Here is an 11,763-nt window from a genome sequence, read left to right as displayed (position 1 = left end):
CAACCGGTGGCCCAAACAGAAAATTATTTAATATTTTTCCACAATTCAGCATTGCGTACGATAGTCCGTATTTGCACTCTTGCAGCAGTTAGCGTAAAATTTGCTTACCATATTTAGAAACAGAACTATGATTTCTCTTTAATCATTATGATTAGGATGACACAATGGAAGAGTGATTAGCACGTCCGTCTCACATCGTAGAGGATGCTAGTTTGATTTTGGCGCCAACTTTATAGTCTGCCAATTGCATCTTCTCCACATGGGTTTTCTCCGGATACTTCAGTTTCCTCCCAAAATTCTCAAAAACATGCATGGTAGAAAATGGATATTTGTCAGTAGGTGGCCCGCAATTTACTGTCAACCAGCTCAGGACACCCACAAACTCTAGTGAGGATAAGTAGCGAAGTTAATGGATGGATTCAGTAAATGGATGGATTCATGCATATCATTATAGTGGTGACAGTTGGACTGAAGTGTTTTTGTTGTTTTCCCTCACAGATTATTTTCCCTGAACAGTTGATTCTATACACAAATAAGTTGGAAGTTAACCAGTGAACCTGGAAGAACTTGTTTGGACCTTGCAAGGTTTCACTATATCAAACTCTTTGAGGTATACTAACATTAAACATTTGAAATATACTGCTTCTCGAGCAAAATTACCTTTCTGAAGCACATACTAAGGTTAATAGTTCATAGTTGTACAGGTCACAGGTTGATATTCCAACTCACCATCTAAACCACGCAAAATAAATAATAAATGAGCCTTTGCAGAGCCTATTGCTAACCCAAAGGAAGTCCAGTTCAACCCGTGCAAAAACAGGGCAACTCCTTGTGGAGGTGGAGAAGTGAGGTTAAGTCTCCGAGTGGCATGGTTGCCCATGGCTACATAAATATTAACCGACTTGCCTCTGTGGTGAGACAGGCCTTCTTTGATTGAAAGTCTGCTGCAAGAGCTTGATATCCAAGGAGACCACTGAAGGCACCCTCGCAAAATTGATGCGTGAATACCAGGAGAGAGCATGTTGAGGTAATGTGGGGAACTTTCCTCCAGGAAGATCCAGCTGCTCTTTTACTTGCAAAGTAAAGATAGAAAAAAAAGCACAGTACAAGTATGTGTTGTATTAAGTGGACATTAATATTTTGTTCTCTACTCTAATATTGAAGTGCCTGGAGTTCAAAACACTGAAGACAAAAAAAAAATCTAATATGAAGTCAGTGAAATACTTGAATCATTGAGTACCTGCGATTTTCAAACCCTCCTTTAGCCTAACATTTGAAAATACATCTTTGGAACTGAGTGAGAAAGAGAAAACATTGCCCATTGAAAATGAATGATGTACACGACATTTTATTTTTACTAACTGAAGTGGAGTGGTCTCTACACGGCTCCCCCCATTGTTTGTGTTATTTTGTGCAGTGCTCGCTAGCAATGTCGCTGTTAACATGACATCACTGGGCAGGTGAGGAGAGGCTGCCAGTTAACTCTTTCAGTGCCATGGATGAGAATTTACATCATATAAAATACTTAGGTTGTGTAACAGGGACAAGAAATCTTATCACCTATGTTTGTTGTTGTTAATGAATGGATAGATGACCCTCATGGCCAGCACTCCTCTTAAACTTATGTCATTCTAGCACTGCTATAATGTAATTATATAAATACGCAAACTTTTATTTTGGCATCAAAACATTTTTGTCATTCTTTTTTGTGTTTTTTCTAAGGGAAGGACTGTTGAGATGTTTCAGATACTACAAAAAAAACTGTGAAGTCACTGCTGTGCAGAAAACACATCTTTTAAAAAAATAAAGTTCATTTTCTCCTTTTGTCCCAAATAGCGTGATGTCACTCAGCTGACCTAATTTTAAACAGTGATTACCAAAGAACGGAATAAGATAGAATCATACTTCCTTTTTGGAAAGAATGGAATCCAAACTTTCAAATAGGAACACCAATGTCAACATTGTTATACAATACAAAATTCTCTCGGTCTTGAAAGATGTATAAAAATGCTCGAAATCAACTGGGGTTGCTTTTTCAGATAATGCTTGGCACTGAAAGAGTTAACAGCTGTTGCGTTGGAGACGCAATGTTCTTTGGTGTCAAGCTAACAATAGTAGTTGTAGAGCATAGTAGATATCATGCCATGATATGCTGACCTGTTTGAAGTCAATTTAGTTTGTTTTTTTTGTTTATGTTTTGGCCAAACTACTATTTGTAAAAAATGTGTAATATAATTTGGAATTTATTACCCTTCTTTATCACCATTCTACTGCCTTAGTAAGGGGTCGATTTATACTCGTTTGTAACCAACCTTTTGTGTAACCTCTTTTTTTTGTACTTTCACTACAACCTTCAAAATCCTTGTAAAGCATACCTAATTTGCTCACTAGCATTATGCAAACACAAAATGACCTTTTCAGTATTATTTACAGCTTTTGCATGTTGCTAGCTAACTTCATCTTGTTCCAAGTCATGCCAAAGGCCGAAAATGTTGCAATTGTATGCAATTGCGCTGTGTGTGTGCACGCTTTAACAACCTAAGGAGACTGACTATTTATTCATATGTGCTGCCGTGTATATTTTATATCTTGCACACATCCATGTTTGGATGCAAATCAGTTAGCTGGATTTCTGTAGGAACACAAGTACATGGGTCAAGGTAGTGCATAAAATGAATAAGTAATATAAAAGGAGAAACAAATGAATTGATAAAGTACAGCAACAAGCCTATAAGAAGCTTTGTTAAATGTGCTCTGAAACTTTGAATGCGACCAAAACCTCTGGCCACATAGCTGTAATTCATTAGGGTAAGCAGCAGTCCTGTGACTGGTCATGTGTGCCAGAGATGTCAATCATGTGCAAATATTTTGGGAAGGAACCAATAGGCATTGTTCATAGAACAATTCAAGGTTAAGAGCCAGGCTTTGAGCCACATGAGAAATTGGGAGGTGTGTTTGCTCACCGGGGATGACTTAGGACAGCCCAAAGCGTACGCCATTATCTCCACATGATAAGACAGTAGAAAGAAATCAACAGGAGTTATGTCTTTACTGGCAAGCAAACAAGCACCCATTGTGTCTATTTTTTGCCCGTTTTGAATTTTGTGGAAGGGGAGGGTCATGAAGGGTCTAACAAATGAAAATAAAGAGAACTTAATGAAATTTTGCACACTCTCCTTGACTTTTGTTTGCCTTGTAGGTCATCAGTGTTCTCAGAAGCCCAAGTTGTCAAAGACACAGATAAACGCTGCCTCGATTAAGCAAAAACTCTACCATTTAAGGCCTGAATTGTTAAAATCCAGTCCACAAGGACATGGGTCCTGCACGTTTTCCAAGTTTTTCTTTGAAACACACCTGAGTCAAATAATCAGGGTCATTATTAATCTCTTGCAGAGCTCGCTGATGAGCCAATCATTTGAATCAGGTGTGTTGCAAAGAGAAACTTGGAAAACATGCGAATCACAGGCCCTCGTGGACTGGAGTTTGACACTTCGGGCGTTAAAGGGCTAGTCCATAGCTTTGCGCATGATGGTTAAAAAAATAAATAAATAAATAAAGAAACACCACTAATATTCATTAGTACATTTGTTTTTTGGGGGACTTTGCATAGTTAAAATAATATTAATAATATGATTTTTATCCCCAACTGCTGTAAACAGATTTTTTTTCTTCTTACTTTTTATTACTTCATTTAAACATAGTAATTTTGCAACAAAAACACACTACACCACCCCCATGACCCCAAACCAAAATAATTTGTTCCACCCAGTCCCTCCCTACCAGCTTCTTAGCATGCAACATGCACCTGGTGGTGAAAGATGGTGAAAGAACCTTGCTTAAACCATGTGGTATATTTCTTAATTTCAACCATTCAAATGCACACTATTACTATTCCAATTTGCTCATTAATTCTAGATTGATATTTATGATGTGGATTTTTTTTTCTAGCTGTTAAATGTTTCAGGTGGTCAGAGACAGAACTACTGCAGTTGGAATAAGAGAATCTCGCTGTTGTGTTAGATGCGTGTGTTAATATTAAAGCCAAGGTGCTGCTATCAAGCTATATGACGGCATACCCAATCATATTGTAACTCATGTTATGACGGAGATAGGAGCATAGAATTTTAAGTGTTCTCAAACATGTGTTTCTTTTTATTAAAGTATTCTACATATTTTGCAAAGAATTCCATGTGCAAAATGTTGTCCGAAAGGGCGACCACCAAGAGTCTCAGATGATTTGGATCATTTTCACTCTTTATTTTCAGGGCCTGCAGAATATTGTGTGCTATGTCTATGTAAACACTTGTGGTACCAAAGATTGGTTTGCGTTCTTTAATTCGGAAAATAACGCGTGATTCTTCCTTATTCTGTTCTTGAGTAAAAGATCATTTGAGTGACACCATCCTATTTTGGACCAAATAAGGAGGAAATTAGAATTTTGTGAAAAGGTGTATTTTCTGCAAAACAATGGGTTTTAGCGGCATCTGAAATCTCTCACAAGTCCCTCTCATCTATAAAACATAAAAAATAAATAAATAAATAAATAAATCAATGAAAATGTGTTTTTGATGACAAAATAATCTATAAAGGTTATTGGTAAAGTACACATTTACAGAAACGTAAATGAATATTCTCATCCGTCCAAGCCATTTCATTTCCAGGGCATTCAATACTACAATACTGAAGAGGTCCAATTGTAATCAGTCATTTAACAGAAGCTATTCTATACATTAGCTAATTAGCAAGTTAGCCCTACCGTCTATGGTTTCCAAAGGGTTCTATTAATGTCAGTTGATCCATATCGGAATCCACTCATCTGACAAATCCGTCTCAGCTTGACTGAATTCCTCATCAGATTCCTTCGTCAGATGACATTGAGTCTTTCAAACTATGGCGGAAGCCATCAACCTTTCAAAGACGTAGACGCACGTGTCTGTAGCGCGTTCATCCACTTCTTCCTCGGAATCCACTCTATCATCTTTGTTTGTATTATGCGATCGACCCTGGCAGACAAAATACTTATTTGACATGATGAGAATTCTTGCCCATGGCAAGGAAAAAGTTTTCGTCCAAAGGTCCATTTTTAACACTTTTAATACTAACTAAAAAGATTTGGCTTATATTTGAATAAAATACATACTAATGTTTGTATTGAGGTGCTGCTGTATCAAAATATATTCCCCAGCAAAATGGCCATGGTTCCAAATATGTTTTTTTTTTGCTTTTTAATCAACCCAAAACTCAACATTAAAGAACATTTTTCAAATTTGATGGTTTGTCAGAGAATTTCTGAAAAAAGCACCATGCTCCTTTTTCATGAATGTGGGATTGAAATTGCATTAAAATATTTAAAACAATTACATTTATCTTGCATGGATGTGAGCTCAGCGTCCTTGAAGTTGTGATCATACAAAATAAACAAATTATTTGCTGCAGAGTGAAGAATATTGAATGACAGTATATGACCGTGAACCATTTGTACGTTTGGCACAACATGTTTTTTTTTAAATTCTGAATCTCAAATCTCACCTTTCAAATTACAGTAGTATTTAAACTCATAAACATTTTCTGTGACTCATGAAACACACAAATGCAACACACTCAATAGGGATGATAAAAATATCGCTGGATTAATTTTCTAATCATAAACTGTCTTCACCTCGAGATGGTTGATGTTGAGTTATCTTTTCAAAGGAATAGTTGAATGCCCTCTGTTGGCAATTTGGACACCATACTACTATGAATACAAAATTAGTGTTTAACCAAGCCATAAAGACACCACATGTGTTTTCAGTCCCTGCTTATAAATAAACATTTTTCTAGCTATAGATGCTTGCCACTGAATGACCTTTTATTACATCTGTTTTCTCTTTTTTTGTCCTGCTCCCACCCAAAAAATGGCATGTATTATTATGTAAAATTATGCTTATAAAAACATAAGTCAGCCCCTCGCCGGCGTTCACCTTCACCTGGCGAGCATGACTCAACTTCATATTTCCCCACCGTGGGTGAAAGACAGATTTTATTGAGGCCAGGTGCTTAGCCATGTCTTGCCTCATAATATTATAGGTTAGAACTGCTCAGCCACATCACAACATGCGGGTCTTTGCCCAATTCAGAAATAAATATGCAACTCTTGTGCATTGGTCTTCTTTTCTTTTATGCCATCAATAGAGTCCCTTATATGGATATACTGTACATATAATTTTAGGAGCTCTTTTATATATATATATATATATATATATATATATATATATATATATATATATATATATATATATATATATATATATATATATATATATATATATATATATATATATATATATATATATACGGTTGGATTCACAGTTTAATAAGATGATGAATCAAAATTGACCTAAATGGTAAATGGAGACTTATACACAATCATCAAACGCTGACTTATTGCCTCTTTGTTGTCAACAACGTGGCTGCATGGATAATTTTTCCTGTGGACTTTGACCCATTATGAAAAGGAAAAGATGTCTTGACTTGTCCGTTCAAGACAAATATGTGGGAACAGTAGCACATGTGGATTTCAGCATATGGGGGAGAAAAAACAGAAACTTCAAATCATTTATTTTTGCAACATTAGTTTCAGCATCTGCGTCTCCGCAATCGTACATTGCCTCACACTTGTTTGTTTCTAACCCACCCCCTTATCTCCAAAACCGCAACAGTATAGTCTTCAATAGACGATGAAGAAATGTACTGTAATTTTGTCATTTTAACACCACACACTATGTGTTTTAATTGGACAGCCATAATATTTATAACCACTAAAATCAGGGGTAGACTTATATCCGTCTTTTTGTCAAACTCACCCAAACTGAAGTAAAAATGGCATGTCGACTTATGCACCAGGTTGACTTATTCACAGAGAAATATAGAAAAACATTGATATACTCAGAATCTTGACAATTACCTTATACGCACTATGAGAAAAACCCATTTAAACTTTTTGTACATTCATCTTTTAGTTGTGTGCACCCTCTACTTTTCCCTTATTTTCATACACTTCAATTACAATTTCAAGCTTTTGAAGTTGAGACATTAGAGTTACAGGGTATATTTTATGAGTTTTTCATTCTAAAATCCCACGATAAACTTCAATAAGATGCAAATTAATTTTTACTATTACATTTTTTTTTTTATTCTAATGGTTGGTCTAGTATCGCTAATTATATTACATGGGAAGCGCCGCTCAGATGGATGCTATCATGTTTATTTTATTTACATAGTCAAGTAGAAATTTGGGATGTTGGTTTGCATCTTGTGTGCAGTTTCTGCTTTGTATACCAATCGCAAATAAAAACGGAAAAAAAAGGAAAAAGAGATTTATATGCCAATTGTACATAAAAGGAGGAGAAGGAAGAGAGGAGGGAGGGGCGGTTCCAAGCTTAAGTATCACGGTGGCGCACCACAATCAGTTTGGGATTTAGAATGATTAGTTAATGACGCATTTAAATTCACCCACCAAAAACAAAATGCCAGCAAAGCCATCGTGATACAACAAGACTTTAACTTGGAGAAAAGGTCTGAAAAAGCAGCGGTTGTGCCTCCCTTGTGTAGCGGACGGCCCACTGCGTGCTCCATGTTGTTGCCTGTTATTCTTCCTTGTGTGCCTGGATTTCTGTACTGTATTCTGCTTGACTGGTAAGAGTGCAATTGTGTTGGTGTTTAGAAAAAGTATGTAAAGTGCTGGATTTTCTCTAAGGGGTCTGTACTGTCGAGTGCTTGTGTCAGTCGTCATTCGTCGATGTCCTGCCCACCTTCAGTGCCGACGGACTGCCCACCTCTGGTTGTGGCTTCCTTGTTTATGTTCCCGTAAGCTTGGGGATACTAACCGCTGTTGACGTACTTTTTTTTTAGATCCCATGCTATTTTGCTCCAAACCAATGGTTAAATTGTATTTGTATTATTTCTCTCACTCTCTCTCACTCGTTCTGTTGCTCACTTGGCATAGGCTTACAAATTATGATCTCTCTGAGACACCGTATTGCACATGCTGCAACCCTGTAAATATTACACAGTGTGACTTTAAGAATATTGTTTTTATAGAAACCCCCAAATGGACATCTTGAAAATGCATGTTTTTGTCAATATCTCAAAACATATCTCTGATTTTGTGAAAATGCATCTCATATATAAAATAGCGGTACAATTAAAACTTTTTGATTCGATGCGCTCACATCTTTTAAATCAAACTGATCTTCTGATTCAAATTGTTTTTGTGAAACCCATAAAAGATCAAGTTTGTCAAACTAAAAAAATGCAGATCTGAGAGAGTCAGTCTTTGCAAAGGCATAAATATGGAATACTTTCCGTTAGATCTCATTTTGATTGTACTGGGGGTCCCATTTCGTGGTTTGTAAAATATGAAGTGTAAGTATTTGGAAGGAAAAAAAAAACAAATCTGGCCTATAGTTTATCTTGACCAGTGTGTCAACGTGGAGCGGTTTTATTGATGTAATTTCCCCCCATGTAATATGACAGTTAAGATTAAATCCTCGTTTTTATTGGTTGACTCGACAAGACTGCCCACTGTGGCGCATCACTGCTTGCACTAAAGCAAAGGCTGCAACTCAAAGCACAAAAAGAGCCCATAATCGATGTATTGACAACATTCTCTATAATTTCATTTGAATTTTCTCATAGTGCAGAAAAAAGATGACACGATAAAAAAAAAAAAAAAGAAAGGCCCCTGTCCAGCTGCCGCCACACGGTCCGGATCCTACCGATTTAAATCCAGTCCGGGCTTTTAGCGAGACCCCCTCAGTGGGTGCCGGCACAAGGCAGGCTGCTCCCGGCCGAAGCACTGGCTGGCTGTCTCCGCTTACTGGAAGTGTGCCGCTCGTCCATTCCACCTTTACCCCGCGAGCCGGTTCGATCTCGGCTTCACAACTTCTCGCCCACCGACTCAACGCAAGCCGTGGACAAAGCCACCCAGCGTCCTCTGACACTTCGATTTCGCTGCACAAGAGGAGCCCAGACTAGATGGTGTCGGCTCGGTACCGGCAGAGGTGTTGACTGGAGCGGCTTTCGGCTATGGAAGTGTGCCCCGGGAAGAGAGGCACGGCCGGGCTCAGAGGAGAACCTGTCGCCGACTGAGAACCAGTCCCACGAAGAGGGGCATGCCTCACATCCCCAAACCTTGGCAGGACCCTCCATCATCAAACACAATCTGACTTTTCTCCCTCTTATCCTTATTTTTCAATTCTGACATAATTTCGTCTGGCTTCGCTGCAAGGTAAGTTTCACTGCACTTTAAATGAATGAAGATGGCTTTGAGTTTAATGTGCAACTTTCCCCACTTTTACACGCACACTCCATCGCGTGTTCGCCATTCAATTAAAAAGGAGCTTTTTTTTTGCAACTTGTATTTTAGAAGCTTAAAAAGTCAGTCACGCGCAGATTGCGAGCCGATAACTCCAAAATGCACACAAAAATCCCCGTGCAACAGATGTGCGGGCGCGTTGAGCCTCTATCGCGTTTGAGAGATGGAAGCAGAAGCTCTTATTAGTTCAGCTCTGTGATTTTTTTTTTTTTAACAAATCCATGGATACTCTTGTTACATGGGGGATTTCTTGTGGAGCTGTGACCTGAGAAGTGATTTTTGAGCACATTCTAGAGCTAATCCTTTTTAATTGGACAGAACATGTTTATTCAATTATATGGAAGGAAAAACTGAAGAAAATTACCCTTGCGATGTAATAATTACTTTTAAAAAGACAGTGTGAAGCAACGGGCTTGTAAATGTCAGCGAAATTAATCAAATGAAGAAAGAAATGTGGCTCTTCAAGTCCATGCTAAAAGCCCGCAAAATTGGATGATTTAGGTATTTTTGGGCACGTTGGTTTGTAAAGGCATGCGTCTCGGAGCTGGGGGAGGAACGCGCCGCGGCCGGGTCGGTGATGCATGGCACCCACCCCGAAGCACAGCAGCACACATCGGTCATCCATCACTGGATTATTGGTGAAATTTAGCCCCGCATTTGACATAATCTCGGTTTGAAATTGTGCAGTTTGAAAATGATGATGCGATTTCCCGAGTGGATTCGGGTCCGTGAATGCGACTCACGTCTATTTGTCACAATGGAAAGAATGATGTGCGTTTTGATACGTTTCATGTGCAAGTGACTCCTTATGGATCGTTTTAAAAGACTCATTCATGTTAAGAAACAGTATAGTTTGAAGGATAAGTAACAAAAGCAATCCTTTTGTAGAAGAATGTAAATGGTTTACATTTTTTTTTTTGTGAAAAGTCCATCCACTTGGAATAAACACATGAGCAAAGTCTAGAAGAGGAATGATTTCTAAATTTTTGGAGCCAGTGTTGACTGTAACGTTGCCTCGACTCAACCCATTGTGTTGTGCTGTGTGTGCAAAGCTTTCATACAATTGCACAGTGACTCACCGGGAGTGAGGTAAATTTGGGCCAAAAAATGTGGGCCTATTATTGAAAAGAAATATATATCTTTTTTTTTTTTTTTTTACATTATATTTTAGTATATTTTGCAGTGTATTTTGATTGATTTCTATGTCAATTGTTACACAAATGTAGTACATTGTTCCAACGTTTGAGTGGAATTTGATCTGTTTCTGGAGGACTCTTTGCTCCTTTTTCACCAATTTTATGCCCAGGCATGGATCGGTACTGGACGACTTGTTTCGCCAAAGGGTTTGAAGCAGTCACAAGTGTCTCAGATCCATTTTCTCAACTTTTTTTTTTTTTTTCACACTTGCCAGTGAGTGCGAAAGAGGAGGGAGTGGGTGAGAGCTCATCAAAATTTGTGACATTATGGGCTGTTGCTTGATGCCTGCCCATCCCACTCTTGTTTTCCTCCACAATAGAAAACGGCCGAGATTGGCATCTTCTGACGAATCGCATACTAAAACAGACCGCCATTTCGATCTTTAGATGATAACGAATCAAGCACTTGCACTTTGGCTTTATTAAAATCATTTGTTATTGATTTAATATTGAATGGCCTCAACTGGTGGCTTGCTTGCTTGAGCTGATGTTTTTCCTCTCTGATTTAACGTCACATTGTAGGCATGCAGAGCTTTGAAAATCTCACTGATGACCATCTTTTGTCTCTCCGCTCACTCAATCATCCGTCAAGATTGTAATGTTCTTCTTTCCAGAGCGGAGTTGAGGATAGATAGGATAGGGAGTGGACTCATTTTGATTTACACTCCGTAGCCAATTTTGGCATATAAATTGTGGGTTTGTGGGTTTTTTCCTACATGGAGTCATGCTGGGCGGATAACTGCTTGTCGTTAAAAGGACTAAACAGGGCTGTAAAGAAAGGCAAAGAATGGAAGGTGTGCGCTTTTTCTACGCCAAGTACTTCCTTTTTCTTGTGAGTAATTTTATTTTACGATTGCTAATCAGTAAAAGACTGGGCGCTACTGTGCGCGCCACCACCCACCTCCTCCACCACCCAACATTTGTTTCCACTTTTCAAAAGTCCCTGCAGTGCTACCAGGGCGGGGGGGAATTGATTCACGGGATTCGGCTCAAGAAATTTCCTGCTTGCCGAAATAATTCCATGGACGCACGTGACAAGAACGGGCTCGCAAAGACGCCATTTCAACACGAATGACGAGAAGCAACATGGCTGCCTTCTTCAGCTGCACGCGCCCGTTAGGTGGCTCCGTATCTGCCTTTTGTGAAACGTTGGGCCAAAGTGCATTGCGCTCCACGCACAAACGCACCCACTTTGTGATTGTAAGTCAG

General features: G+C 38.6%; 1 protein-coding gene across 20 annotated transcripts in view; it reads left to right on the top strand.

The window, feature by feature from the left end:
- Positions 1-8,805: 8,805 nt before the first annotated feature.
- adgrl2a (adhesion G protein-coupled receptor L2a) overlaps positions 8,806-11,763 on the top strand; it is a 119,173-nt gene continuing 116,215 nt past the window's right edge. For 8 of the 20 annotated variants that reach the window (XM_088425262.1, XM_088425261.1, XM_088425260.1 and 5 more), the window contains exon 1: positions 8,806-9,271. The gene's annotated coding sequence lies outside the window, so the exon portion shown is untranslated. The remainder of the gene's footprint in view (positions 9,272-11,763) is intronic. The other 12 variants (XM_088425272.1, XM_088425269.1, XM_088425253.1 and 9 more) reach the window with 2 other exon arrangements.

The sequence above is a fragment of the Hippichthys cyanospilos genome, chromosome 10 (genome assembly GCF_059441005.1).
Source record: "Hippichthys cyanospilos isolate Australia breed blue-spotted pipefish chromosome 10, RoL_Hcya_1.0, whole genome shotgun sequence".
NCBI classification, from domain to species: Eukaryota; Metazoa; Chordata; class Actinopteri; order Syngnathiformes; family Syngnathidae; genus Hippichthys; species Hippichthys cyanospilos.
Note: the sequence above shows the minus strand (reverse complement) of the source record. Positions and strands in the feature narration are given on the sequence as shown.